This window comes from Danio rerio, chromosome 4 (assembly GCF_052040795.2).
Source record: "Danio rerio strain M-AB ecotype USA chromosome 4, GRCz13ab, whole genome shotgun sequence".
Taxonomy (NCBI): domain Eukaryota; kingdom Metazoa; phylum Chordata; class Actinopteri; order Cypriniformes; family Danionidae; genus Danio; species Danio rerio.
The window spans coordinates 54286018-54312739 of NC_141024.2; the positions used below are offsets into that span (position 1 = coordinate 54286018).

Sequence of the window (26722 nt, forward strand, 5' to 3'; positions counted from 1 at the left end):
ACCACCCTCACTCCCCCCGGGAGCAGGGTAGGCGGGGTGGGGGTCAGCCGGGAGCCAGCAAGGATAAACCCAGGGGGTGGGCGGCGTTGCGGGCGGACGGACGGGATGCAGACGCACACACTCGGGCGGGGGGTAGAATCGAAGCCCACACCAGCTCGTTTCCTACGCTGCCCCTGGGGCCTCGATTCACCACGCCGGGTGACTCGACCGAACCCACCGAACATCCCCCAGCCCTCGCAGGGCGAGGGGCGTGGGGCGTGGGCACGGGCCGAGTATCGGCGCGGGGGAAACGGAGTCCAGGGGGGCGGGCTGGCGGGCGGGCTGAGCAGCAGACAAGCTCTGGGTCATTTAGCCAGACGGGCCATCTGGGTCCTTTACCCACAGATCGGGGCGGGAAGGGGGGGCGCTGTGTGCGGAGGGACACCCCCACGCCTCCCTGATAGAGCGCCCAGGACGGGGAGGATCTGCCACACCCATAGAGGCCGACCCCATTGGTGCTTCGGGGGGCCTGGGTGGGGGCCTAGCCCCTGGGGCGCCACACTAGCTCCTATCGATCAGTCACCGTGGGGTCTGGCGACTGGACTGTCAGAGACTAAGTCCATATTTCTTCGCCTTCCCCGAAAACCTGATGGCAGGTCAGAGATTGTGGGTGTCGGGCAAAAACCTCCAGGCGCGGGACGTCCCGACAAGCAGGCCGGGAAGGGTGGTCTCCCGTCGGGCATGGTTTGGTGGGCTCGGGCCTGGGTCTAACCAACGCCCCGGTGAGCGCCAGGCATAACGTATTCCTGTTGGACCTTTGGCGCTAGATGCGTAAAGATGTGCCGCTGGTGAACCATTGATGGAGCCGCTGGTGAACCATTGATGGGGCCTCTGAGATCCAGCGGTGGGGGGGGGGCTGTGCCCTGCGCGCTCTGCCCGAGGTACACACACCCTTCTTGGGGAGCGAGCCCAGCCCCTCTCCCTGGCCTGGGGCCTCTGAGATCCAGTGGTGGGGGGGGCCTGTGCCCTGCGCGCTCTGCCCGAGGTACACACACCCTTCTTGGGGAGCGAGCCCAGCCCCTCTCCCTGGCCTGGGGCCTCTGAGATCCAGCGGTGGGGGGGGCCTGTGCCCTGCGCGCTCTGCCCGAGGTACACACACTCTTCTTGGGGAGCGAGCCCAGCCCCTCTCCCTGGCCTGGGGCCTCTGAGATCCAGCGGTGGGGGGGGCCTGTGCCCTGCGCGCTCTGCCCGAGGTACACACACCCTTCTTGGGGAGCGAGCCCAGCCCCTCTCCCTGGCCTGGGGCCTCTGAGATCCAGCGGTGGGGGGGCCTGTGCCCTGCGCGCTCTGCCCGAGGTACACACACCCTTCTTGGGGAGCGAGCCCAGCCCCTCTCCCTGGCCTGGGGCCTCTGAGATCCAGCGGTGGGGGGGCCTGTGCCCTGCGCGCTCTGCCCGAGGTACACACACCCTCCGGCGGCAAGCGCTGGTTCCAAAGGACCCCCTAGATTTGCACCTAATCACCAGCCGTGCCCGGGCACCCCACTATTAAGCCCGGGGACACTAACTCCTCCAAACCGCATGGATCAGACAGACGTGCTGCTGGTGACCCAACTGGCCAAGACGTACCGCTGGTGACCCAATCGGTCTTTGGGTTTGTGAATGGGTCACCACCGGCCCTGGGCTCGTGTATGGGGCACCAGCCGCACGTCGTTCTAGCCTCCGTCAGCGATGGGGTCTTATGTTTGCTGCGGGGTGACGGACGCTGGGAGACGGGTTAGCAGCTCAGACATGGACCCTTGACTCCCGTGGACCCCCTGACTCCCATGGTGTTCAGACCACTGGCCTTGCCCGGGTTTGAACGCTTGTTTTGGGTTAGCTTTGCTGGCCAAGAGGCCTGGATCCTTGGAAGGACCAGGGCAGCAGCGCCCACTTGGTTTGCCCGGATTTGAACGCTTGTTTTGGGTTAGCTTTGCTGGCCAAGAGGCCTGGATCCTTGGAAGGACCAGGGCAGCAGTGCGCACTTGGTTTGCCCGGATTTGAACGCTTGTTTTGGGTTAGCTTTGCTGGCCAAGAGGCCTGGATCCTTGGAAGGACCAGGGCAGCAGTGCGCACTTGGTTTGCCCGGATTTGAACGCTTGTTTTGGGTTAGCTTTGCTGGCCAAGAGGCCTGGATCCTTGGAAGGACCAGGGCAGCAGTGCGCACTTGGTTTGCCCGGATTTGAACGCTTGTTTTGGGTTAGCTTTGCTGGCCAAGAGGCCTGGATCCTTGGAAGGACCAGGGCAGCAGCGCCCACTTGGTTTGCCCGGATTTGAACGCTTGTTTTGGGTTAGCTTTGCTGGCCAAGAGGCCTGGATCCTTGGAAGGACCAGGGCAGCAGCGCGCACTTGGTTTGCCCGGATTTGAACGCTTGTTTTGGGTTAGCTTTGCTGGCCAAGAGGCCTGGATCCTTGGAAGGACCAGGGCAGCAGTGCGCACTTGGTTTGCCCGGATTTGAACGCTTGTTTTGGGTTAGCTTTGCTGGCCAAGAGGCCTGGATCCTTGGAAGGACCAGGGCAGCAGCGCCCACTTGGTTTGCCCGGATTTGAACGCTTGTTTTGGGTTAGCTTTGCTGGCCAAGAGGCCTGGATCCTTGGAAGGACCAGGGCAGCAGCGCCCACTTGGTTTGCCCGGATTTGAACGCTTGTTTTGGGTTAGCTTTGCTGGCCAAGAGGCCTGGATCCTTGGAAGGACCAGGGCAGCAGCGCCCACTTGGTTTGCCCGGATTTGAACGCTTGTTTTGGGGCAACGGGGCCCTCGTTAGACCCCTGGTTCGTTCAACCGCGAAATCGAAAATTGCACTAAGTCCTTCATTTGAGTCTGTTATCGAAAACTCGACGGCAGGTCAGCAAAACCCAGGGACGCGCTACCACCCCCTCCAGGCGCGGGTCATGCCGGAGAGAGTGGTCTCTTTCCGGGCATGGCTTGGTGAGCTCTCTCCCTGGTCCAACCAACGCCCCCGGTGAGCGCACTTAGGTCTCAGCTGGTGCGTAAATGGTGCCGCTGGTGAACCATTGGCCTCCGAGGCTTCATGTCACGCGCTCTCTGCCCAATACACCCTCACTTATCCCGGGCAAGCACTGATCACCAAAGACCCCCCCTGGCTCTTTCTGACCCATCGCTTACCGTTGGTGACCCAAATAGGCCTTTGCGCGCGGTGGCCTGCCATGGACCCCTGACTCCCATGGTGTTCAGACCACTGGCCTTGCCCGGGTTTGAACGCTTGTTTTGGGTTAGCTTTGCTGGCCAAGAGGCCTGGATCCTTGGAAGGACCAGGGCAGCAGTGCGCATTTGGTTTGCCCGGATTTGAACGCTTGTTTTGGGTTAGCTTTGCTGGCCAAGAGGCCTGGGTCCTTGGTAGGACCAGGGCAGCAGCGCCCACCTGGTTTGCCCGGATTTGAACGCTTGTTTTGGGTTAGCTTTGCTGGCCAAGAGGCCTGGATCCTTGGAAGGACCAGGGCAGCAGTGCGCATTTGGTTTGCCCGGATTTGAACGCTTGTTTTTGGGTTAGCTTTGCTGGCCAAGAGGCCTGGATCCTTGGAAGGACCAGGGCAGCAGTGCGCATTTGGTTTGCCCGGATTTGAACGCTTGTTTTGGGTTAGCTTTGCTGGCCAAGAGGCCTGGATCCTTGGAAGGACCAGGGCAGCAGTGCGCACTTGGTTTGCCCGGATTTGAACGCTTGTTTTGGGTTAGCTTTGCTGGCCAAGAGGCCTGGATCCTTGGAAGGACCAGGGCAGCAGTGCGCACTTGGTTTGCCCGGATTTGAACGCTTGTTTTGGGTTAGCTTTGCTGGCCAAGAGGCCTGGGTCCTTGGTAGGACCAGGGCAGCAGCGCCCACTTGGTTTGCCCGTGTTTGAACGCTTGTTTTGGGTTAGCTTTGCTGGCCAAGAGGCCTGGATCCTTGGAAGGACCAGGGCAGCAGTGCGCACTTGGTTTGCCCGGATTTGAACGCTTGTTTTGGGTTAGCTTTGCTGGCCAAGAGGCCTGGATCCTTGGAAGGACCAGGGCAGCAGTGCGCACTTGGTTTGCCCGGATTTGAACGCTTGTTTTGGGTTAGCTTTGCTGGCCAAGAGGCCTGGATCCTTGGAAGGACCAGGGCAGCAGTGCGCACTTGGTTTGCCCGGATTTGAACGCTTGTTTTGGGTTAGCTTTGCTGGCCAAGAGGCCTGGATCCTTGGAAGGACCAGGGCAGCAGCGCCCACCTGGTTTGCCCGGATTTGAACGCTTGTTTTGGGTTAGCTTTGCTGGCCAAGAGGCCTGGATCCTTGGAAGGACCAGGGCAGCAGCGCCCACCTGGTTTGCCCGGGTTTGAACGCTTGTTTTGGGGCAACGGGGCCCTCGTTAGACCCCTGGTTCGTTCAACCGCGAAATCGAAAATTGCACTAAGTCCTTCATTTGAGTCTGTTATCGAAAACTCGACGGCAGGTCAGCGAAACCCAGGGACGCGCTACCCCCCCTCCAGGCGCGGGTCATGCCGGAGAGAGTGGTCTCTATCCGGGCATGGCTTGGTGGGCTCTCCCCCTGGTCCAACCAACGCCCCCGGTGAGCTCATCCATAGCGTTTGCCAGCGGTCGTTCCAAAGACCCCCCCCGCTAGAGACCCACCATCCCCCAAATGAGTGTTAGTTGTTTCAAACAGCAAAAAAATAAAATCAATGCATTTCGTTTTCAAAATGATTTTTTTTTACTTTCTTTGCATAGTGGCTTGCTGGTCTAGGCGTATGATTTTCGTTCATGCAATGAGAAATCCCAGATTCAAATTTTGGTTGAGCCCTTACAGTTGTCTGCTGTTTTGTAAGGTCGTTGTGGCTTACACAGAGGCCTTTTTTCTGAGAATGCCAGTTTGTCAGCAGATAGTGTTGCCATATAAAGTTGCTGTTTTGCAGTGGCTCGGTGGTCTAGGGGTATGACTCTCACTAAGGGTGCCCTTGATTCGTTAGAGAAAGATTTCTGACTATCTGATGCCTTGTGAAATTCTCTCAATTAAGTGGCTCATTGGTCTATGGGTATGATTGTCGCATAGGTTGTGAGAGGACCTGGGTTCATTACCCGGATGAACCCTTGCAGGTGTACTGTGTTTTACAGGGCATTATGTCTTTCGTAAAAAACGTCTTTCAAAGAATTCCAATTTGTCAGCAGATAGTGTCGCCACATAAAATATTTCTTGAATAGTGGCTTGCTGGTCTAGGAGTATGATTTTCGTTCATGCAATGAGAAATCCCAGATTCAAATTTCGGTTGAGCCCTTACAGTTGTCTGCTGTTTTGTAAGGTCGTTGTGGCTTACACAGAGGCCTTTTTTCTGAGAATGCCGGTTTGTCAGCAGATAGTGTTGCCATGTAATATGGCTGTTTTGCAGTTGCTCGTTGGTCTACGGGCTTGATTTTCGCATAAGGTGCGAGAGGTCCCGTTTTCAAAGCCTGGACGAACCATTGCAGAAGTCCCGGGTCCAAATGAAGCAAAAGCCCTTCTTCAATGTTTGTAAGATAAGGATTTCTGACCATCTGTTGCTGCTGATGTCTTGTGAAATAATCAAGCATTTGTGGCTCGTTGGTCTAGGGGTATGATTCTCGCTTAGGGTGCGAGAGGTCCCGGGTTCAAATCCCGGATGAGCCCTAGCATTTATTCTGTTTTTTTACAGGGCTTTATGGCTTTCATAAAAAACGTTTTTCGAAGAATTCCAGGTTGTCAGCAGATATTGTCGGCACATAAAACATTTCTTTGCTTAGTGGCTTGGTTGTCTAGGAGTATGATTCTCGTTCATCCCATGAGAAATCCCAGATTCAAATTTCGGTTGAGCCCTTACAGTTTTCTGCTGTTTTGTAAGGGCGTTGTGGCTTACACAGAGGCCTTTTTTCTGAGAATGCCAGTTCGTCAGCAGATAGTGTTGCCATATAAAGTTACTGTTTTGCAGTGGCTCGTTGGTCAAGGGGTATGATTCTCGCTTAGGGTACCCTTGATTCGTTAGAGAAAGTTTTCTGACTATCTGATGCTTCTGATGCCATGTGAAATTCTCTCAGTTTAGTGTCTCATTGGTCTAGGGGTATGATTCGCGCTCGGGGTGTGAGAGGTCCTGGGTTCAAATCCCGGACGAGCCCTTGCAGGTGTCATGTGTTTTACAGGGCACTATGTCATTCACTAAAATGTCTTTCGAAGAATTCCAGTTTGTCAGCAGATAGTGTCGCCACATAAAACATTCCTTTGCATAGTGGCTTGCTGGTCTAGGCGTATGATTTTCGTTCATGCAATGAGAAATCCCAGATTCAAATTTCGGTTGAGCCCTTACAGTTGTCTGCTGTTTTGTAAGGTCGTTGTGGCTTACACAGAGGCCTTTTTTCTGAGAATGCCAGTTTGTCAGCAGATAGTGTTGCCATATAAAGTTGCTGTTTTGCAGTGGCTCGGTGGTCTAGGGGTATGACTCTCACTTAGGGTGCCCTTGATTCGTTAGAGAAAGATTTCTGACTATCTAACGCCTTGTGAAATTGTCTCAATTTAGTGGCTCATTGGTCTATGGGTATGATTCTTGCTTTGGTTGCGAGAGGACCCGGGTTTAATTCCCGGATGAGCCCTTGCAGGTGTACTGTGTTTTACAGGGCATTATGTCTTTCGTAAAAACGTCTTTCAAAGAATTCCAATTTGTCAGCAGATAGTGTCGCCACATAAAATATTTCTTGCATAGTGGCTTGCTGGTCTAGGAGTATGATTCTCGTTCATGCCATGAAAAATCCTAGGTTCAAATTTCAGTTGAACCCTTACAGTTGACTTTTGTTTTGTATGGGCGTTGTGGCTTACACAGAGGCCTTTTTTCTGAGAATGCCGGTTTGTCAGCAGATAGTGTTGCCATGTAAAGTGGCTGTTTTGCAGTTGCTCGTTGGTCTACGGGCTTGATTCTCGCATAAGGTGCGAGAGGTCCCGTTTTCAAATCCTGGACGAACCATTGCAGAAGTCCCGGGTTCAAATGAAGCAAAAGCCCTGCTTCAATGTTTGTTAGATAAGGATTTCTGACCAGCTGTTGCTTCTGATGTCTTGTGAAATATGCAAGCATTTGTGGCTTGTTGGTCTAGGGGTATGATTCTCGCTTTGAGTACGAGAGGTCCCGGGTTCAAACCCCAGATGAGTCCTTGCAGTTTCTCTGTAGTTTTACAGGGCATTATGGCTTCCATAAAAAAACGTTTTTCGAAGAATTCCAGTTTGTCAGCAGATAGTGTCGGCACATAAAACATTCCTTTGCATAGTGGCATGGTTGTCTAGGAGTATGATTCTCGTTGATGCCATGATAAATCCCAGATTCAAATTTTGGTTGAGCCCTTACAGTTGTCTGCTGTTTTGTAAGGGCGTTGTGGCTTACACAGAGGCCTATTTTCTGAGAATGCCAGTTCGTCAGCAGATAGTGTTGCCCTGTAAAGTTGCTGTCTGAGTGAACTATGCTTTTAAGCCAGGGGTCACCAAACCTGTTCCTGGAGGTCTTAAAATGACAACCAAAGAGGTTGTTTCCAGTTTTTTCCAGTTGTTTACACACAATTTCTGAAAGCATGTTTCATATTGTCAGAACTCTACACACAAATCACAAAACACACACACATTGGGCAAAACTCTTCAATTCTTCTGCAAAATGAAACTATAAGTTCAAAACAATGTGATTTCTTCTCAAAATGGTATTTTGTTTTCAAATGACACACACAAGCCATCACATTAACAGACATTCATAAGATAAGTTAAACACTAATGTGCTTAATGTAAAACACTATGACCACTTCTTCTCTATTCATCATAATGACTTTCTGTAAGCCTTTTTCAGTTCAGTGTTACACTTACTACAGACAGTACATAGACCTACAGAAGTGCATTGTCAAATTTTTCTGAAAATTGTTTTTATACAAAACAAACAAATAACGAATATATTTTACTGTATTTTCCCCACAAAAACAGCGTACAAAGTGTTGATACCAACCAACACAAAGTTGCAGAAAATGTGGTCTACATATACCATCAACAGAAGTGTTTACTAAATACAGTTACAGAAAATACATAAATAAATAAATAAAACAAACAGCTATACTGCATTCTCTTTTCTGTTTTGGTGTGGCCAAGCAGTGGGGGAAATGTCACCTTGCATGGCAAATCCAGCCATGAAAAGCATCAACTGCTATAGCTTGGAGAAGGGGTATAGGTGTGTTTGGATTTCGGTCTTACACTTTTCATCTGCAGGCAGGAAAAAAATCCTCAATAGTTTTGAGGAATGGAGATTATGGAGAGGGAGATAAACAACTAAAAAACATGGGTGTGCAGTAAACTAGTTGTGAATCAGATGAGCTCTCAAATGTAATTCAATTTGTCGCACTATCCATTATGCCTCAAAGCTATACAGTTTTATAATTTATTTCTTTAAGCTCTATGAAAAAAGCACACGCACCAACCTGAACTAAGGCGCTGCTGGGATTTGAGCCCAGGATCTCCTGTTTACACGACAGGCACTTTGACCAGCTAAGCCACAGCGCCACAAAAATTAATTGTAAGAGACATTTGCCCGATAACAAAAATCGAAGAAGAAAAAAATACACAACAAAAAACAGCATGTCAGGATGCAGAAAATGCTGACCAGATGGATGTGGTCTTTTAGAGTCTGGATGATCATGTCTCAAACTTGACCGGTAACCTGGCCTCTGTTCAAGATCAAAGCAAAAAATGCATTAATTTATTTTTATTTAATCTATCCTTAATCATGTGTTAAGTGTTTTTTGGAACCTCCAGTTACATTACATCCAAACCCACTTTCAGCTCGGAAAATGGAAATCATTTAATCTAAGATAATGGATAGCGCATTGGACTTCTTGGCTGTGAGCCGAGTCATTTAAAGGTTTTGGGTTCGAGTCCCACAAGAGTTGCAAGCTTTGCCCTTTTTCTTCACTGACTTAAGGTGTGGTGCATTTCCAACATTTCAGGCATCTGTCCATCCCGTTTTGCTTTTTTCTTTCATTGCGCAGTGCAGGCTCAGATACTATGGGTACTCTACAAGGAAGCCGATGAATTAATTGAGCTGTTTTAAATAAGGAAGATTATAAAACAGTGTAGGGCCGAGTGGACTTGAGGAATGACTTGAAGGCAACCTGTGGTTTAGGGCAAAAGTAACTGCCATCTATTGTTAAGATCACGCCTTTTGGATTTGTCATACAAGAGCCTCTTTATGCATGTGCAAAGTAACTGAGTAGAAAGCATAGTAAATTTTGCTTCCCCCGCACTGTCTTAGATGAAACTGCATTTGGAAGTATCGTATCCAGAGGTTTTTTCTTTTAGTGTTAAGACTAACGGCTGTTTCACACCGCAAGCGCCAGCAGCGCGTGAGCAGAGCGTGTTTTTTCGGCGTCCATGTTAACAGATTAGAGCTTTCATAATGCACGCAGTAGCAGCGTGTCAGAGCGAGGCGTGAGCGTCGATGAAGCAGCAGTGCAGCGATAGTTTCGACGCCGGGTCTATTTTTGACGCGCTGCTCACGCTCAATTAAAGTGACAGTGCATTAATAATGACCAAAACACAATGAATGACAGCAAAAAGTAGCAATTGTACCCAATAAATGCCTTAATAATGTCAACTGATTTATATATAGTCAATTGTAACCCAGGTTACTAGTGGGTAGTACACAGCAATAGAGCAAATAGAAACACCCTTATAAATATGAAAAAAAAACATTGGCAGAATACTCGATTAAATATTATATATTAAAATTATTTTTTATATAAATAATTCATAATAGAGTATTATACAGCATTCAAGGGAATAGTGCTTTAGAAGAACATCATCGTGCCTTACACTATTGTAATATTCTATGAAGCAGTAGAATCTGGAGGCAGGATGGATGTAATTTGAGGCTGTTTATTTAACAGATGCTGCACACAAAAACATGCTGTGGATCCGGCTAGGACAACAACACACTGCTCTGTCGAACTCTCAGTGGAAGGCTTCTTATTAGCTAAGGACCCCCTCTAGCGGTCACACTACCTCATGACATGTTATTGCTAATTCACTACATCCCCTTCCCCCTGATAACAATAGTGCCTTAACAACTTAATCAAATATACTAACAACATTATGATTTTTATTTATTTATTTTTTTTACACAGTCTAAGCTAGGGACTTCGGGTAGACTGCCTCCATCCCAGTGAGTTCCAGGACGCATTCTTGCCCTGTGGCTGGGGAACTCACCACTACTCTAAGCATAGTCTTTTAAGTAACTGGGCAACTTCTTTGTCCTCGCAGACCTTCTGAGTTCCGGCTGCTCCTCTGCCTTCACAGTCCCTGACACAGTGACCTCGGGTGTAATTCCACTTGCCTGCTGTCCAACACTGTTCCCTGATGGTACAGGGTCCACTGATTCAGGCAATGGCCACTCCTCCAACTCTTGCAAGGAAGTATCCAACCCCACAGCTGTTTCAGCCGGAGATGCCACCTGTCTGGTCCTCTCCTGATCAATGTGCCGACGCACTACCTGGCCATTACCAAGTGCGATGGTATACAACAAGGGTCCCGTCCTTTTCTGCACTGTTCCTGGAATCCAGGTAGGTCCTAAACTGAAGTTCTTGGTATACACAATTTCACCAACACTCACATGTCTCTCTTTTGCATGCAGATCATGATACCACTTCTGCTTCAATTGCTTGTTTTGCACTTGGCTTTTAAAGTCAGGATGAACAAGATCCAGGGTAGACCTCAGTTTGCGTCCACACAACAGCTCTGCAGGTGATTTTCCCGTAGTCGACTGTGGTGTAATTCGATAACTGAACAACACTCTGGCAAGCCTGGCCTCAATGGAATCTCCTGTGCTCTTTTTCATTAGACTCTTGAACGTTTGCACAGCTCGTTCAGCCAAACCGTTAGAAGCTGCATGGTATGGTGCCGTGGTTATGTGCTTGATGCCATTACGACTCATAAATTCCTGAAATTCCTTACTCGTGAAACAACTGCCATTGTCCGACACCACTATTTCCGGTAACCCATGCTGGCTAAAACTTTGTCTCAGGCACTGGATGGTAACAGCAGATGTAGAATTATTCAAAGGAAACACCTCTATCCATTTAGAGTACGCATCCACCAGAATCAGGAACATTTTCCCTTGCCACGGACCAGCATAATCAATATGGATCCTTCTCCATGGCAGCTGTGGAATTTCCCAAGGGTGTAAGGGTGCACAAGGAGGGGTGTTCCTGCTCTCCTGACATCTGATACATGTTTTTACCAGCCCTTCCACAGCAGCATCCATCTGGGGCCACCATACATAGCTCCGTGCCAACCCTTTTATTCTGGTTATGCCTGGATGGCCACTGTGTAACTGTCTGAGTATGGCTGCCCGGCCTTGGGGTGGAATTACTACGCGGGCACCCCACAATACACATCCTCCCTGGACACTCAGTTCATCCTGTTTTTTAAGGTATACTCCAAAAGCTGGATCCTCCACTGTCTTGGGCCATCCTCTAAGCACGTACTCCCTTACTCGAGCCAACACAGGATCTTTAACAATCCATTTTTCCACCTGCTCTGCTTTAACCAATGAAACATCATTCTCGTCCAACAGTAGCACTCTCTCCTCCTCTGCTGGGGTTTCCACTCCTTTTTCCGACAGTGGCAACCGGCTCAGCCCATCAGCATTTTCATGCTCACGCCCTGCTCGATACACAATAGTGTACTCATACCCCCCTAAAGTCACAGCCCATCTTTGAATACGTGGAGAAGCCATCTGTGGCACTTCTCTGAACTCATTAAACAGTGCTATCAGGGGCTTGTGATCAGTCACAATGGTAAAGGGTCTGCCATACACATATGTGTGGAATTTCTTTACCCCGAACAGGACGGCCAAACCCTCCTTATCCAAGTGTGAGTAATTCTTTTCTGCTGCATTTAACGTCCGTGATACAAATCCTATTGGTCTGTCAGTCCCGTCTTCCATCCTGTGAGACAAAACAGCCCCTACTCCATATGGTGAAGCATCACACGCCAAGATAAGAGGTTTGGTAGGATCGTAGTGCACTAGTAAAGCAGATGACTGGAGAAGCTCTTTTGACTTCGCAAAAGATTCTTCCTGCTCAGAGCCCCATGTCCACTTTGTTTCCTTCTTCAACAACCTGTGCAAGGGTGCCAACACTGTGGACAGAATGGGCACAAACTTATGATAATAGTTTAACAAGCCTAGATAAGCCTTCAGTTCACTCACTGTCTGTGGCATGGGGGCTTCCTGTATCGCTTGCACCTTTTCTGCGTCTGGCTGCACGCCTGCAGCACTGATGCGGTGGCCCAGGAATACCACTTCCTCTCCCAGGAACTCACATTTGCTCCTTTTTAGTCTCAATCCACTCGATTTTAGTCTCCTCAGAACCTCCTCCAGATTCCTCAGATGCTCTTCATCATTAGCTCCTGTGACTAATATGTCATCCAAATACACCACAACGTGCTTCAAGTTTTGGAGAATTCCCTCCATGGTGCGTTGGAAAATGGCTGGACTTGATGCCACCCCAAAAGGTAGTCTACAGTATGTGTACAGTCCCTTGTGTGTGTTAACAGTGACATATTTCTTTGCACTTTCATCCAGCATAATTTGCTGATACGCATGGCTCATGTCCAGTTTGGAAAATTTCTGACCTCCAGCTAACTGAGTGAACAAATCTTCCACTTTTGGAATGGGATATTGTTCCACACTGGATGCTCTATTTACTGTGAGTTTATAATGTCCACAAATTCGAATAGAGCCACCTGGTTTCCTCACCGGCACGATAGGAGCTGCCCACTCCGCAAACTGCACTGGTTCAATAATTTTCTCCTCAACCAGTCTCTGGAGCTCAGCCTCCACCAAGGGCTTGACTGCAAAAGGAATACGTCTGGGCTTAAAGAATCGTGGTTGGGCCTCGGGGTTGACATGAATTTTAGCTGTGGTGCCTTTGAGCTGCCCCAGCTCTTCTTTAAACACCTCTGCGTGTCTATCTAACACATCTGCTATCTTCCATGTCGGCACTGCTGTTACTTGATTTACCAGCTGTGGCAACAGCCCAAAATCTTTCAGCCAGCTTCGCCCCAACAAGTTAGGCTCCTCTCCATCTACCACAACCATTGTCATTTCTTTTTTTACATTTTGGATTTCCACCGTTACTGTAGCTTGACCCAGCACTTCCATCCTTTCCCCTGTATAGGTCTTTAGTTTCATACTGCAGGGTCTCCATTCTGGCATGTCTGCTTTCTTCCACAACTTAGAATATTGCCCTCTGCTGATAATTGTCACTCCACAACCCGTGTCGACTTCAAAGTCCACTTCCATGCCATTTACACTCACTTTCTGTGTTATAGGGCCCACTTTTGGCTGGACTTGGGATACACTGTATATTGTGTTAATATCACTGGTGTCCTCCCTCCCGTTACATTCCTCCTCTCTAACGAGATAAGTCCTCCTACCTTTCTCTTTTTTCTCTCCTTTTTGTCCTTTGAATGGAGTGTTTTGCCCCCCCCCCAGCAGCTTGTTTCGCCCTGCATACGCGCTTGATGTGTCCCCGCTTTCCACATTTATGGCAGAGCTCATTCAAAAACTTGCATTCCTCTGGTGCATGCTGTCCTTTGCATTTGTAACACACCATGTCTTTTTGTCGACCCTTCTTCTCAAATGTGTACACTCTATGCACTGCTGCCGGTCCTTTAAATGACTTCATGGTTTGTGCTGTGTCCTCCATTAACAATCCATGCAAATCTCTCACATTCTTGTTTGCAGACTCCATTGCCTGGCAGATTGTCAGTGCCTTTTCAAAAGTTAGCTCCACTTCCGATAGCAGCCTTCTCTGCATTCGGTCGTCGTTCACTCCACAGACGAGTCTGTCTCGCAGCATTTGTGGGAGTGTAGACCCATACTCACAGTGCTGTGCTAACTTTTTCAGTTCTGCCACAAAATCAGCAACAGTCTCACCATCTTTCCGTGTACGTGAGTTAAACTTAAATCTTTGCACTATCTCACTTGGCTTAGGATTGTAATGAGTCTTTAGCACAGTCACCAGCTCCTCATAAGTTTTGTCTCCTGGCTTTTCAGGGGAGATCAAACTTCTTAATAAACTATATGTCGATGCCCCAACACCACTTAACAGCACCGCTTTCTTTTTCTCAGCACTGTCAATTCCATTGGCTTGGAAAAAATATTCGAGCATTTCGATATATTCATCCCATAACTGTGATGCATTATCAAAAGGACTCACCGTCCCCACCAATGAAGTCATTTTGTCTTGATAATCGCTGATATACTCTGCCAGTGATGTCGAGCGATCTGTTTACTCCAGCCTTTCTCAGCAATCAATCAATTATGTCCTCTGACACGCCACTCCTTAAATCCTCGTCGCCAATTATGTAATATTCTATGAAGCAGTAGAATCTGGAGGCAGGATGGATGTAATTTGAGGCTGTTTATTTAACAGATGCTGCACACAAAAACATGCTGTGGATCCGGCTAGGACAACAACACACTGCTCTGTCGAACTCTCAGTGGAAGGCTTCTTATTAGCTAAGGACCCCTCTAGCGGTCACACTACCTCATGACATGTTATTGCTAATTCACTACAACTATAGCAGCAGATCAGATTTACAAACAATAACAAATCTCTGTCTGTTAGCTTGTGTTTACCATTGCTATGGTGATTCAGTGTTTGCAAGGGAATGCAGAGATGTAAGTTGTTATATTAATAACAGTAGAAAACTATTAGATATATATCTTTTAATGTTTTAAATGCGTATTAACTGTGAAAATTGACCATTAATAAGATGCTGAAATGATTTCTATCATATATTTTTAATGAAGGATTGAGAGAAAAAAACAAGATTTGTATCTGTGAGTGAAATCTGCACACGAGTGCCACCTGGAGTTTTCCTGGTTTTTCGCTTTGATTTTGAATGATTTCCTTGGTGAGTTCGTGTTTTTTTTTTTTTTTTTTCATTATAACATGATTTAAACTAGTGTCAAAAATGTGTTTCATCAATTAACCATTTGTTTGGTCTAGTAAAAACACAGTATTATACACAGTATTATACAAGTGATTGTGTAAAGTTTAAGTGAGAGAGTTTAAGTAAAATGCTGTCATTTGTAAAAAGAAAATGCCAAATAGGAGAAAGAAATAGGAAAAACACAGAAATTCAGCAGAGAGAAGCATATACATGGTCATTTATTGTTGCTGTTTATTTACAAATGTGTTAAGCTGAGATAATGCATACACTGTAAAATGCTAATGGTTTTTTTCTCCCCTTTGTTTGTTTGCTTGTGCATCTTCTTCTGGTTTTTCATCGGTGAGATGTTCTATTGAAGTCAGTTGCTGAATGTGATCAGCTCTGCATTTGAATTAATTGAAGTGTGAACTCTTTTCTGGATTTGGATTGTCTCAACTTCCATCGGTGCGTGTCTAATTGTGGAGTTGGACTGGCGAGCCTCCCATTAAGTGGATTTTTTGGATACACCTGTTGGAAAGATACAAAGTGAAACCTATTCAGCGTCATGGTAAGAGTGTAAATTTACAACACACTCACAAGTGCAACATCCTGGATCTCTGGAACTGAATTTGCAACCTAGTTGTTTTGCAAAAGAATCTTTTTGAGTGTTCATCACCTGTACTGGACTTTTGGGACATTTTGAAATGTTTTAAGTGAATGTTTTATTTTCATTTTTATTTTATTTGTACATTGTTTCATTGGAGTGTTCATTTGTTGCAATTTTTGAAGCTTTATAGAGAGAAGTTAATTGGTTTAAGAAGGGAAACCTTGATTATATATTGAATAATAAAACAATTTTAGTATTGTATTATTAACTTACACTTAAAAACCTTTAATATAGTATTGTTATTAGTATATTAGTATTATATTATTGTTTATAATAGTAACCAAAATATAATATTAGACCTTAACAATAGAAAAACAGAAAAATAACATAATATTAACTTACCTTATTAGTGATACAGCCAAAAACCCAGTGAAGAAAGAGAAGTGTTATTAGAGAGTGTAAATAAGATTGAGGTCATTAGATGAGTGTGAAACAAGCCTAGAATTTGTTTTATTTATATTTATTATTAATTTTATTTTATATTTCTGTGAAAGTTTTACAATACAATCTTTTATTATTCTTACCTCTGTGTTCGAGTCCTTCACTGTTGTTGTATCTTCTCTCTCTTTGGAGAAATTTAGACTTCTGAGCATCTGGTCAATTGATTAACAGCTTATAATACATTTGTGTATCGAGGGTTACACGATCAAATGAACCTAAACGATTAAAAACGGCAACAAACATTATTTTGGCCCGAACTACAAAACCAAATGTAAAACAATTTTAGTATCAGTTTAGCTTAATTTGCACGCTAGTGTTTCAGGAGGGGAAATAGAATATTTAAGGGAGTTGTAGTCCATAGCGAAGTGTATTGTGGGTAGTGTAGTTCGACACGCAAGCTGGATGATGTGAGCTCAAGCAGAGCTTCGGCTTTGTTTTATGTTCACTCAAGTTATTCCCACCGGGAGCTGTTTGCACTGTGAACCTGACAACACGAAAATAAGTAAAAGAAGTGCATACATTAATTACTTTTCTCCGTCTCATCAACTGCACAAGCATGAATTAACGAGCTGTTATTCTGCCGCTGGACATCACTAAAGCAGAGAAAGTAACACTAGTTTGATCATGTTGTTACACCTGGCTCAAGGATGTAACATAATAAGGGAGACGACAAGGAGAAGTATAATCAAAAAGAATATTTATTTAACTCAATTTAAATTATATAATCAAAATATCAGTATCAGTATGTTTAATCAGTGTGAAATGCAAATGAATGGATGCGGTAAATGTAGTCAATGATAGTGTATGGATGCGAAAGAAAGCATAATGCCCAAATAGGAGCGCGGCTCTGGCGAACTGCCAAGTGTATAGACAGCGGCCCCGACAAACTCTCTACCGGGGTTTAAATAAGGGCGCTGACCAGCATCAGGTGCGCTGAAGGCACGCCCCCAATCTAGAATCAAAAATCAAACACAAACAAAACAACGCAGTCCTAACAATGTATAAATATCATTATAACTATATTGTATAAATATTGTTATAACTAGGCCTACAACAACCTGACAATCAAAAAACAAACGACATGATATCACAGGCGATTGTCTTCTGACTGTAGACACTTCTCATAGAGCTTGAGAAGCATACAGTACTATTTGATCTATAAAATTTGAAAAATAAACATTTGCAGGTTAAAGAAGCAGCATAGGATGAAGTTGTCGCGAGTCTTGGTGCAGATGAAAAGTTTAAAAAGTGTATTTGTATATAGAGTAAGGGTGGAGCCGAACCCCAATACGGTATTCGGAAAGGCACGAATAGCGTGTTTTTACGAATACTTGATTCGAACAAATACTTGAAAAATTATTTGTATTCGGAAGCAAGAAAAACACTATATCAAAAAGCAGCGTTTCCTCATGAGACCACAGTGCATGCCCGCGTGAGAGAGAGAGAGAGGCAAAACGCGCCAAAGCCCGAAACTGAAAGCGAGACGTGACTTTTAAGGGGTTGTTTCATATGGATTTATTAATCATTCTTACTGTTCGGTGATCGCTAACTGCCGTAGTTTATTAAAGACGCAAACCTCTCACAGCACGTCAGCTGCGCGCCTTCAGCAGACCTCCTCATTCCTGCAGCACGAGAGCTTTATGATTGTTTATGCGCGCCAAAAGTGGCGGATCTGTCCGGTAAAATATCTGACTGCGTGTCACCGCATCCCTAAGGACTGTTTGGCGAAATATTTGACTGCATGTCACTGCATATCAAACGACTGAAAGGATATAACTAGAGAACTCTCCACTGTGCTACTGGGTGAGAGCATATGGCAAGCCGTTTTAGCATTTAAACCTTGTTCAGACTATCCATAAATATATTTAGAGATATCTCTAATTATATTTTGACTTGTCATAATTATAATTCGACTAGTCAGATTGGAAATATCTGCAAATATATTATGATAGACTAGTCATATTCCTCCATTGACTTCCATTGAAAAATATTTGTAGATATCTCTAAATAAGTTGACTAGTCACAATTGTAATTAGATATATCTCCAAATGAATTTTGACTAGTAAAAAATCCAATTCAAGATATCTACAACTGTAATTAGACTTTTAGTAAATTAATTAGAGATATCTTCAAATATATTTGTAAATATCTCTAAATATGATGAATTAAAGATATCTCTAAATGTATTATGACTAGTAAAAATTACAATTGTTACTAGTCAAAATTCATCTGATTTCGTACTAGTACAATTGTAATTGCAGATATGTCTAATTGTCATTCTGAGTAGTGGAATTATAATTATGACTAGTCAAAATATAATTAGAGATATCTCTAATATATTTATGGAGTCAGAACAAAGATTTAAATGCTAAAAAGGCTTGCCATAGAGAGCGCTTCTCACTGAACAGAGCACCGCGCAACCTTCTATGTAATGTATTATCACATGCACTAAAAGCATCAACACAGCCACATTCTGCCCCAGCAAGTCAGTTTCAAACATAAAACAAACAAACAAACAAACTTTGTGTCTTTTTTGTGGCTGGCAGATGATAATAGCAGGGCTGTATCTTTTAGTATTATATAGAATACTTTTGTTCTGCCAGATCTCCCAGGCAGGGTTTTATTTAGATTGATTTAGTTAATATTAGTTTTTGGAATTCTGTCCATTGGAAAGAAGTTCTTTCAGAAGAAGAACAGTTTTTTGAAGTATTATTTGTTTTTATTCTGTCTATTCAGTGTCCTTCAACAAGAACGGTGGTGGTGGGGTTCATAATATTCACAATGGTATTTTATTAGTTGTTGGTTTAACCATGGATGAGATAATGGCTTCTATGTTATTTTCTTTTCAATGACATTTCTTGTCACATGTTCAAAAACAACAACCAATATTGCATATCTATAATTTATATAATGGGTATAATTAAACAATACTTTCACTATAACGTAAATTAGAAGTGTAATAGAAAAAATATATATTTTTGCGCCATTTTGAATTTTACTCGAATACAAATACAAATACTTTTCCCCCCTCAACAAATACAAATACAAATACCGGCTGCTCCGCACATCCCTAATATAGAGACACATACGTAACTAGATAGAATAGACAGAGATAGGTTGATCTCTGCAGCAGCTGCCAAAGAGCTGCACGCAGACACCTGGTGTGAAAGGCAAACGCTTGCGTGTTGCTTCTGCTCTCTTCACGCGCTGCGCACACTCTGCTCATGCGCAACTGACGCTTGCAGTGTGAAACAGGCATAAGTTGGCCAGAGCACCTGTCTTGGCAACAGCAGGTGCTAGATTCAAATCCAAACTGCACCTTTTCCTCAGATTAGGGGAGAGTGGCTTTCTGATCTGAAACTCTTTCAATGGCCAATAGCATATGTTTGTCCCAATTTCCATTTTCCAAGCTGACTCTGGGTTTTGATGTAATGAAACTGTAGGTTCCAAAAAACACTTAACACATGATAAAGGATAGATTAAATAAAATAAATTATTTAAATTAAATAAATAAAATCTGCAGTTGGCTGTTCTTTCACATTTTTTGCTTTGATCTTGAACAGAGGCCAGGTTACTGGTCAGGTTTGAGACATGATCATCCAGACTCTAAAAGATCACGTCCATCTTGTCAGCATTTTCTGCATCCTGACATGCTGGTTTTTGTTCTGTATTGTTTTTTTTTCTTTTTCGATTTTTGTTATTGGGCAAATGTCTCTTAAGATTGATTATTGTGGTGCTGTAGCTTAGCTGGTCAAAGCGCCTGCCTTGTAAACAGGAGATCCTGGGCTCAAATCCCAGCAATGCCTTAGTCCAGGTGATGCGTGGGCTTGTTTTGTAGAGCTTACTTAAACAATCTCTTTGCTTGCCATTTTTAGACTTGCTGTCTTTTTTTAGTCTCTGTGTGCAAAAGCGTCTTTTTTTTTTTAGTCAGTGTTGGACCTGTGGCTTAATTGGTCAAAGCGCCTGTCTAGTAAACAGGAGATTCTTGGTTCAAACCCCTAAAGTTCCTATTGTACAGCTTCCAGGACTGCTTTTTCTTAAGAGTTACGAGTGTTTACGCAGCGGCATGTTTAGCAGTCGGTTCCTAACAAAACTCGAATCCATAAATACGCTGCTCGTTCAAGAGGGCTTTGGACAATGGCTTTATATAGCATAGTGTGGTAATGCGTAACCAATTGGACTTTAATATTTCAAGTCTAGACATTCAAGCATGCAGCGCTACCGTTGTTAGGTTTTTTTTTTTTCTCTTTTTCCGATTAAACAATTAGCCTATGTCAACATCATTTGGCACTGTGCTTTAGTTGGTCAAAGCGACTGTCTAGTAAACAGGAGTTCCTGGGTTTGAATCCCAGCAGTACCTTGTCTGCAGTTGGCTGTTCTTTCATGGGCCAGAGAATACCAAAAAGTGCTTTCTGTGCAACAGTGCTAGAGGCAGCAGAGCACTCAGGTTCTTTGGTGCAATGAATAGCGCATTGGACTTCTAGGCTGTGAGCTGAGCCTTTCAAAGGTTGTTGGGTAGAGTCCCACCAGATTCGCAGACTTTGCCCTTTTTCTTCACTGACTTAGAAGTGGTGCGTTTCCAACATTTTAGACATCTGTCCATCCCGTTTTGCTTCTTTCTTTCATTGCGCAGTGCAGGCTCAGATACTAGGGGTACTCTACAATGAAGCCGATGACTTAATTGAGCTGTTTTAAATAAGGGAGATTAGAAAACGGTGCAGGGCCGAGTGGACTTGAGGAATGACTCGAAGGCAACCTGTGGTTTTGGGCAAAAGTGACTACCACCTATTGTTGAGATCACGCCTTTTGGATTTGTCGTACAAGAGCCTCATTATGCATGTGCAAAGTAACTGAGTAGAAAGCATAGTAAATTTTGCTTTTCTGCATCCTGACATGCTGGTTTTTGTAATGTTTTTTTTTATTATTCATTTTAATTTTTATTTAATTTTTGTTATCGGGCAAATGTCTCTTACTTTCATTTTTGTGGCGCTGTGGCTTAGCTGGTCAAAGCGCCTGTCTTGTGAACAGGAGATCCTGGCCTCAAATCCCAGCAGCGCCTTAGTCCAGGTGGTGCGTGTGCTTCTTTTATAGAGCTTACAGGAATGCATAATAAAATTGTATAGCTTTGAGGCGTAATAAATATTGCGACAAATAGAGTTAAACAACCTCTTTGCTTGCCAATTTTAGACTTGCTGTCTTTTTTTAGTCTCTGTATGCAAAAACGTCTTGTCTTTTCTACAACGTTGGTGCTGTGGCTTAGTTGGTCAAAGCGCCTGTCTAGTAAACAGGAGATCCTGGGTTCAAATCCCAGCAGTGCCTAATGTACAGTTGTCAAGGTTGCTATTTGTTAAGAGTAACGAGTGTTTACGCAGCAGGATTTTTAGCAGTCTGTTTCTTAACAAAATTCAAATCCTTAAGAACGCTGCTCGTTCAAGAGGGCTTTGGACGATGGCTTTATATAGCATAGTGTGGTAATGCCTAACCAACTGGACTTTAATATTTCAAGTCCAGACATTCACACATGCAGCGCTACCATAGTTAGTTTTTTTTTTCTTTTTTCGATTAAAAAATTAGCCCCTGTCAAGGTTTGAATCCCAGCAGTGCCTTGTCCGCAGTGAGCTGTGCTTTTATGGGCCAGAGAGTACCAAAAAGTGCTTTCTGTGCAATAGTGCTTGAGGCAGGAGAGCACTCAGGCTCTGTGGTGCAATGGATAGCGCATTGGACTTCGAGGCTGTGAGGTGAGGCCAGGGATTTAATCGCGGTGGGCCAATTGCCCAGGAGGTTAAGCAGTGAGGCCGAAATCATGTTGTGTTTCCACTCTCGGGCTAGTAGCTCGCAGCATGTCACGCAAACCCCGCCCCCATAAGGTCCCCCAAATCGAACGTCACACAACCCGCCCACTTCAGAGGGAATCAGGCAGATAAAGCACACCATCACATCCTCACGAAACCATTCAAATAAAATCAACTGAAACAAACAAATGACACGTTACTGTACAGCATTACATTGTATCTCTATACGCACATGCCTGTGTGTTCTCATTCATCATATTCATTTACTCACCGAACGACTGAATTTGGAACTAATTTTCATGTGAAGCAACATGCCCCTTCAGCTACTCCAGAACGCAGCAGCACGAGTGGTCTTTAATGAATTGAAAAGAGCACATGTCACTCCGCTACTCACCCGTTTGCACTGGCTGCCAGTTGCTGCTCGCATCAAATTCAAAGCTCTGATGTTTGCCTACAAAGCAACCTCTGGCTTTGCTCCCTCTTATCTGCTCTCACTTCTGCAGATTTATATGCCCTCAAGAAACTTGCGTTCTGTGAATAAACGTCGCCTCGTGGTTCCATCCCAAAGAGGGAAGTAATCACTTTCCCGAACTCTCGCATTCAATCTGCCCAGTTGGTGGAATGAACTCCCTTACTGCAACAGAACGGCAGTCACTTGCTGTCTTCAAGAAACGACTTAAAACTCAACTATTTAGTCTCCTCTTCACTTCCTAATTTGCAATTGCCTCTAGCTATACCACTAACTGTACTCAAAAAAAATTTTTTTTTTAATTCTTACATTACTAATGCTTTCCTTCTTAGACTTTACAGACCTGAAACTTGCCTACAGCACTTATTTATTGTTGCTCTTATAGTTGTGAAAATTGCTTCCTTGTCCTCATTTGTTAGTCGCTTTGGATAAAAGCGTCTGCTAAATGAATAAATGTAAATGTAAAACAGCAAGCTGTGTACACGCCCTTAAAATGACACCTTATAACACATTATAATAAAAAAATCTGGATTGTGTTTTGAACTGAACCTAAACTGGCACACTCAGAAGAACCATAATAATAATGTTAAATCATAAAAAAGGGGTAAACTATGCGCCCTTTAAGCAATGTGTTAACTTTATTCATGATTCAATAATCATCAAGATTGATAAAAAAGTTCAACACACACAGCTGTGAACGTGTGCACACACACACACACATCAGTGAACATGTACACACACACACACACACACAGTTGGTACAGTAGGCCTACATACTGTATCTACCTTGGAAGAAGGGATATGGTTCTTAAAGTGTTGTTTTACGTATGGAGCCTGATTGAATTTTATTATAGTGTCTTCGTAAAAACATCTGTCCATAATTCCTGAAAATAGAAAATATATATATTAGGGATGTAACGGTATCAGAATTTCACGGTACGGTAATACCTCGGTATGAATGTCACGGTACGGTATTTATTGAATCATTTACAGGAAAAAAAAAACTTTTGAAAATACTCCAAAAAAGTGCCAAAAGTGTCAATGACATACAAATTAGCCATCTATCTGTAAGCTTTGAAACAGTAACTTCAATTTTAATAACAAAAAATTATTAAACCATGTAAAAAAATAAAGTTTCGATTTAGTATTGTTGAAAACTCATCACATTTAACATTTAATCACTCACTTAGATAGAGATGGGTTTAAAGAAAAATTATCATATAATTATAATCTGGTAAAAGCTGGTATCTCTGGGTATTTACAATGTCCCCTGCAACAGAAAAAAACCCTCTCATTTGGGACTGAGGTTTCTGGGACAAGAGAGATATGACTTGGCCCATGTTGACAGCAGTGGGGTAACGTTGTGCGTTGTCTTTCCCCCACTTGAGAAGACAAACCATGAGTGAGATAGAGGTCTCTTTGCGGTACAAGTCAATGTCTGCATCAATCTGAACAGTGTGCTGTGTTTCTGCAGTCCCCATGACTGTTATTAGTCGTATTACCCAACTTGCAGGCACGTGCACACATAGGGCTCAACCTGTGCAGTGCACATGCCCTTTTTAGTCTTGGATAGAAAATGCCCTTCCAAAACGATCAAAAGTGCCCCCGCGACGCGACACAACCTCCGTCCAGTCCAGCCCTTCAGTAGGCGCGCGACAACACCTCTCGAGTATGCGCGCTCAACCCCCCCTCGGCGCTTTACAATACGCGCGCCACAACACAGCTGATCAGAACGCGCGCGACAGCACCGCTATTCAGCACGCGCGCGGCGACAACACCCGCTTTAGGTTCGATCATTTCCATCTTTTTTTCATCTCCGCTACTAGCAGCACACTCCATTTCCGCATTACTGGATCTGTAGCGACAACAGACCGCAAAGGATTATGGCCACGCCGGGGCTGATGGGAAATGAAGTTTCAGCTACCTCCCGTTCGCTTCATTCGCCTGAGCAAATTTTCTCTGAAGACCTATAGTTTTACCGAGTCATGCGACTTCGGTAATATCGAAAAAATTTAATATTGCGGTATGACGGTATTTACAATACCGTTACATCCCTAATATATATATATATAAAAAAAGAAACTGCAAAGAAATGATTCAATCATATTAAAGAGATTTGAACTAACCTTCTAGCACAACTAGCGGTCCAGGTCCCTGATGGAATATGGCTCCCCAGACTTGAATTTTTACTGGATGCTTTGCTTTCGGTTTCACAACATGGCAGTTTATTAATAGGGTATGTCCTATTAATAAATTTGTAGGACATGTAAGCTCGTATAAAGCAAATAGCCTAAATAAAGAGATGCATGGATTAATGTAAATAAATAAATCTTTTCATTATGGCATTGTTCAAAATGGCTTACCTGGCTTTTCCATAGGTCCACCTGAGTTGTTTTACTGGTTTTCTAATATTGCAGACTGATGCTTTTAACTGTTTTCTAAACAGAAGCTCACTCTGAATCTTTTTAGCAGATCGCTCATTGTCCTTGTGCAGTTTTTCGTCAATCGTTTTAAGTGCAGCACTATACAACAAACACATACAATAATTTTATTAATTAGTTTTATTAACATTTTGACATAAGTGTTGCTGAAATACTTGATTTGACAAGATGATAATACACAATACCTGTTCATTTTCCTTGCCTTGCAGTTGTTTTTCTAGGAAGGCCTACAGGGCTTTGACGTCTATAGTGTCGTCTTATAGTGGTGTTAGAGACGTGCACACCCGACTGCAACAGGAAAGCCCTGATGTCAGCAAGAGAGTGCTTTGATGTGTTGATGCATCAGTTTTTTTTTTCATTGCAATAATTGGTTGAAATGATCTGTAATTAAATCTATAGTGGACCTTCAAAGACAACCCAGATGGGACTTGAACCCACAATACCCAACTCCAGAGGCTGATGCCTTATCCATTAGGTCACTGGGCCATGTTACCAAGCTTTTGTCATGGAGCTCTTGTATGCCTTCAACAAGATGCCAACGCATGGAAAACTGCACTTTAGGATCTCAATGCCAGTTTGCATTTCGTCAAATAAGATGTGTGCAACTAATGGACAAACATTTTCTTTGTGCAAGCATTCACATTCGTGTCTTATTGGTCCTGGGGTATGGTGTGACTGATCTTGGGTTTCAAATTCCAGACAAGGCCACTCTCATTAACATGAAATCACAACCTTTCTGCAGCTATTTTCTTGTTTGCATTTCATTATCATCCACCTAACATTAGACCATTAGTTGAAAGCCACAGGGTACTTGAAGTCAAGATCTCCATTACCAGAGCTTTTCAGAACCTTTGATGTTTGTAAAGTGATTGGATAATTTAAGCAAGATTGGATAAATCTTAATTGAAGTGTGCAGCAAGTCTGAGAATTTGAAGCTAAATATTGACCTCAGATCATCTAGCCTAAGGTTTGAGAGGACAAGTCAGGATTTTTTCCACACAATTTATATTTAACCCAACAAACACAACCCAAATGGGTCTTGAACCCACAATTCCCAGCTTTGAACGCTGATGCATTATCCATTAGGCCACTGGGCCAATACTAGCATGTGCCACATCTGTTGTACGGTTTAGGAAGTTCTTTTAACTCAGAAAACAGCACTTTAGGATCCCTACACCATATTGCATTCAGACGATCTGGTGCATACACCTAATGACAAAACAGCTTCTCTGAAGAGTTTTCCATTGTCATGTCTTTTTGACCTAAGGGTATGAACCTAGCTTTTTGAAAGTCACAATGGATTGTGCAGCACAGCCAACTTAAAAGGAACTGCGTGAAAGACAACCCAGGTGGGACTCAAAACCACAATCTCCAGCTTCGAAGGCTGGTGCCTTATCCATTAGGCCACTATGCTGTTTCTGTACTGCATGTGAACCGTAACATGCATCCAGGGAGTTGCTGACACACATAACAAAAATTACATGAACAAAAAGTAGATTGGACCGGTTTTACAGAATTTTTTTTTGACACTGCAGAGCGTTTCTACTGGGCTCATTGGTCTAGGGGTATGATTCTCGCTTTGGGTGTGAGAGGTCTTGGGTTCAAATCCTGAACGAGCCCTACATCTGTCACAGAAAAGCAGTGATGCTTTGGTGTTTCTGTGTTAGTTGTAGCAACTTTAGTTAATGAAGATTTATTGGATTTCTGATCTAAATTAGTCTAACCTGTACAATAATACAGACAAAAAAGGAGCGGGAATGATTCGGTAGTTAACAACGTACCAGCTTAATATGTAAGCATCATCTTTGTGTTTGTACACAGTCTCTTCTCTGTAGGCACCATGCAGGCTTCAAAATGGCCATTTGCGTTAGGTATCTCGTTACCCTTTTAGTCATAACAGGTAGTATGGATGCCAATGAAGGAAGTTAATGACACGCAAACACATCTCAAGAAGGTTTTCACA

The 26722-nt window shown here is 44.1% G+C and overlaps 1 long non-coding RNA gene and 2 other non-coding genes across 3 annotated transcripts; all 3 read left to right on the plus strand.

Annotated features, from left to right (window-relative positions):
* Positions 1–5559: 5559 nt before the first annotated feature.
* trnap-agg (transfer RNA proline (anticodon AGG)) lies at positions 5560–5631 on the plus strand. Its single transcript has one exon. It is a non-coding gene; the product is annotated as a tRNA-Pro (tRNA).
* A 9040-nt stretch (positions 5632–14671) lies between these two features.
* Positions 14672–15817, plus strand: LOC141381726 (uncharacterized). The gene is made up of 2 exons (XR_015942953.1): positions 14672–14931; positions 15315–15817. It is a non-coding gene; the product is annotated as an uncharacterized LOC141381726 (long non-coding RNA).
* A 5485-nt stretch (positions 15818–21302) lies between these two features.
* On the plus strand, positions 21303–21376 carry trnat-agu (transfer RNA threonine (anticodon AGU)). The gene has a single exon. It is a non-coding gene; the product is annotated as a tRNA-Thr (tRNA).
* Positions 21377–26722: the final 5346 nt, after the last annotated feature.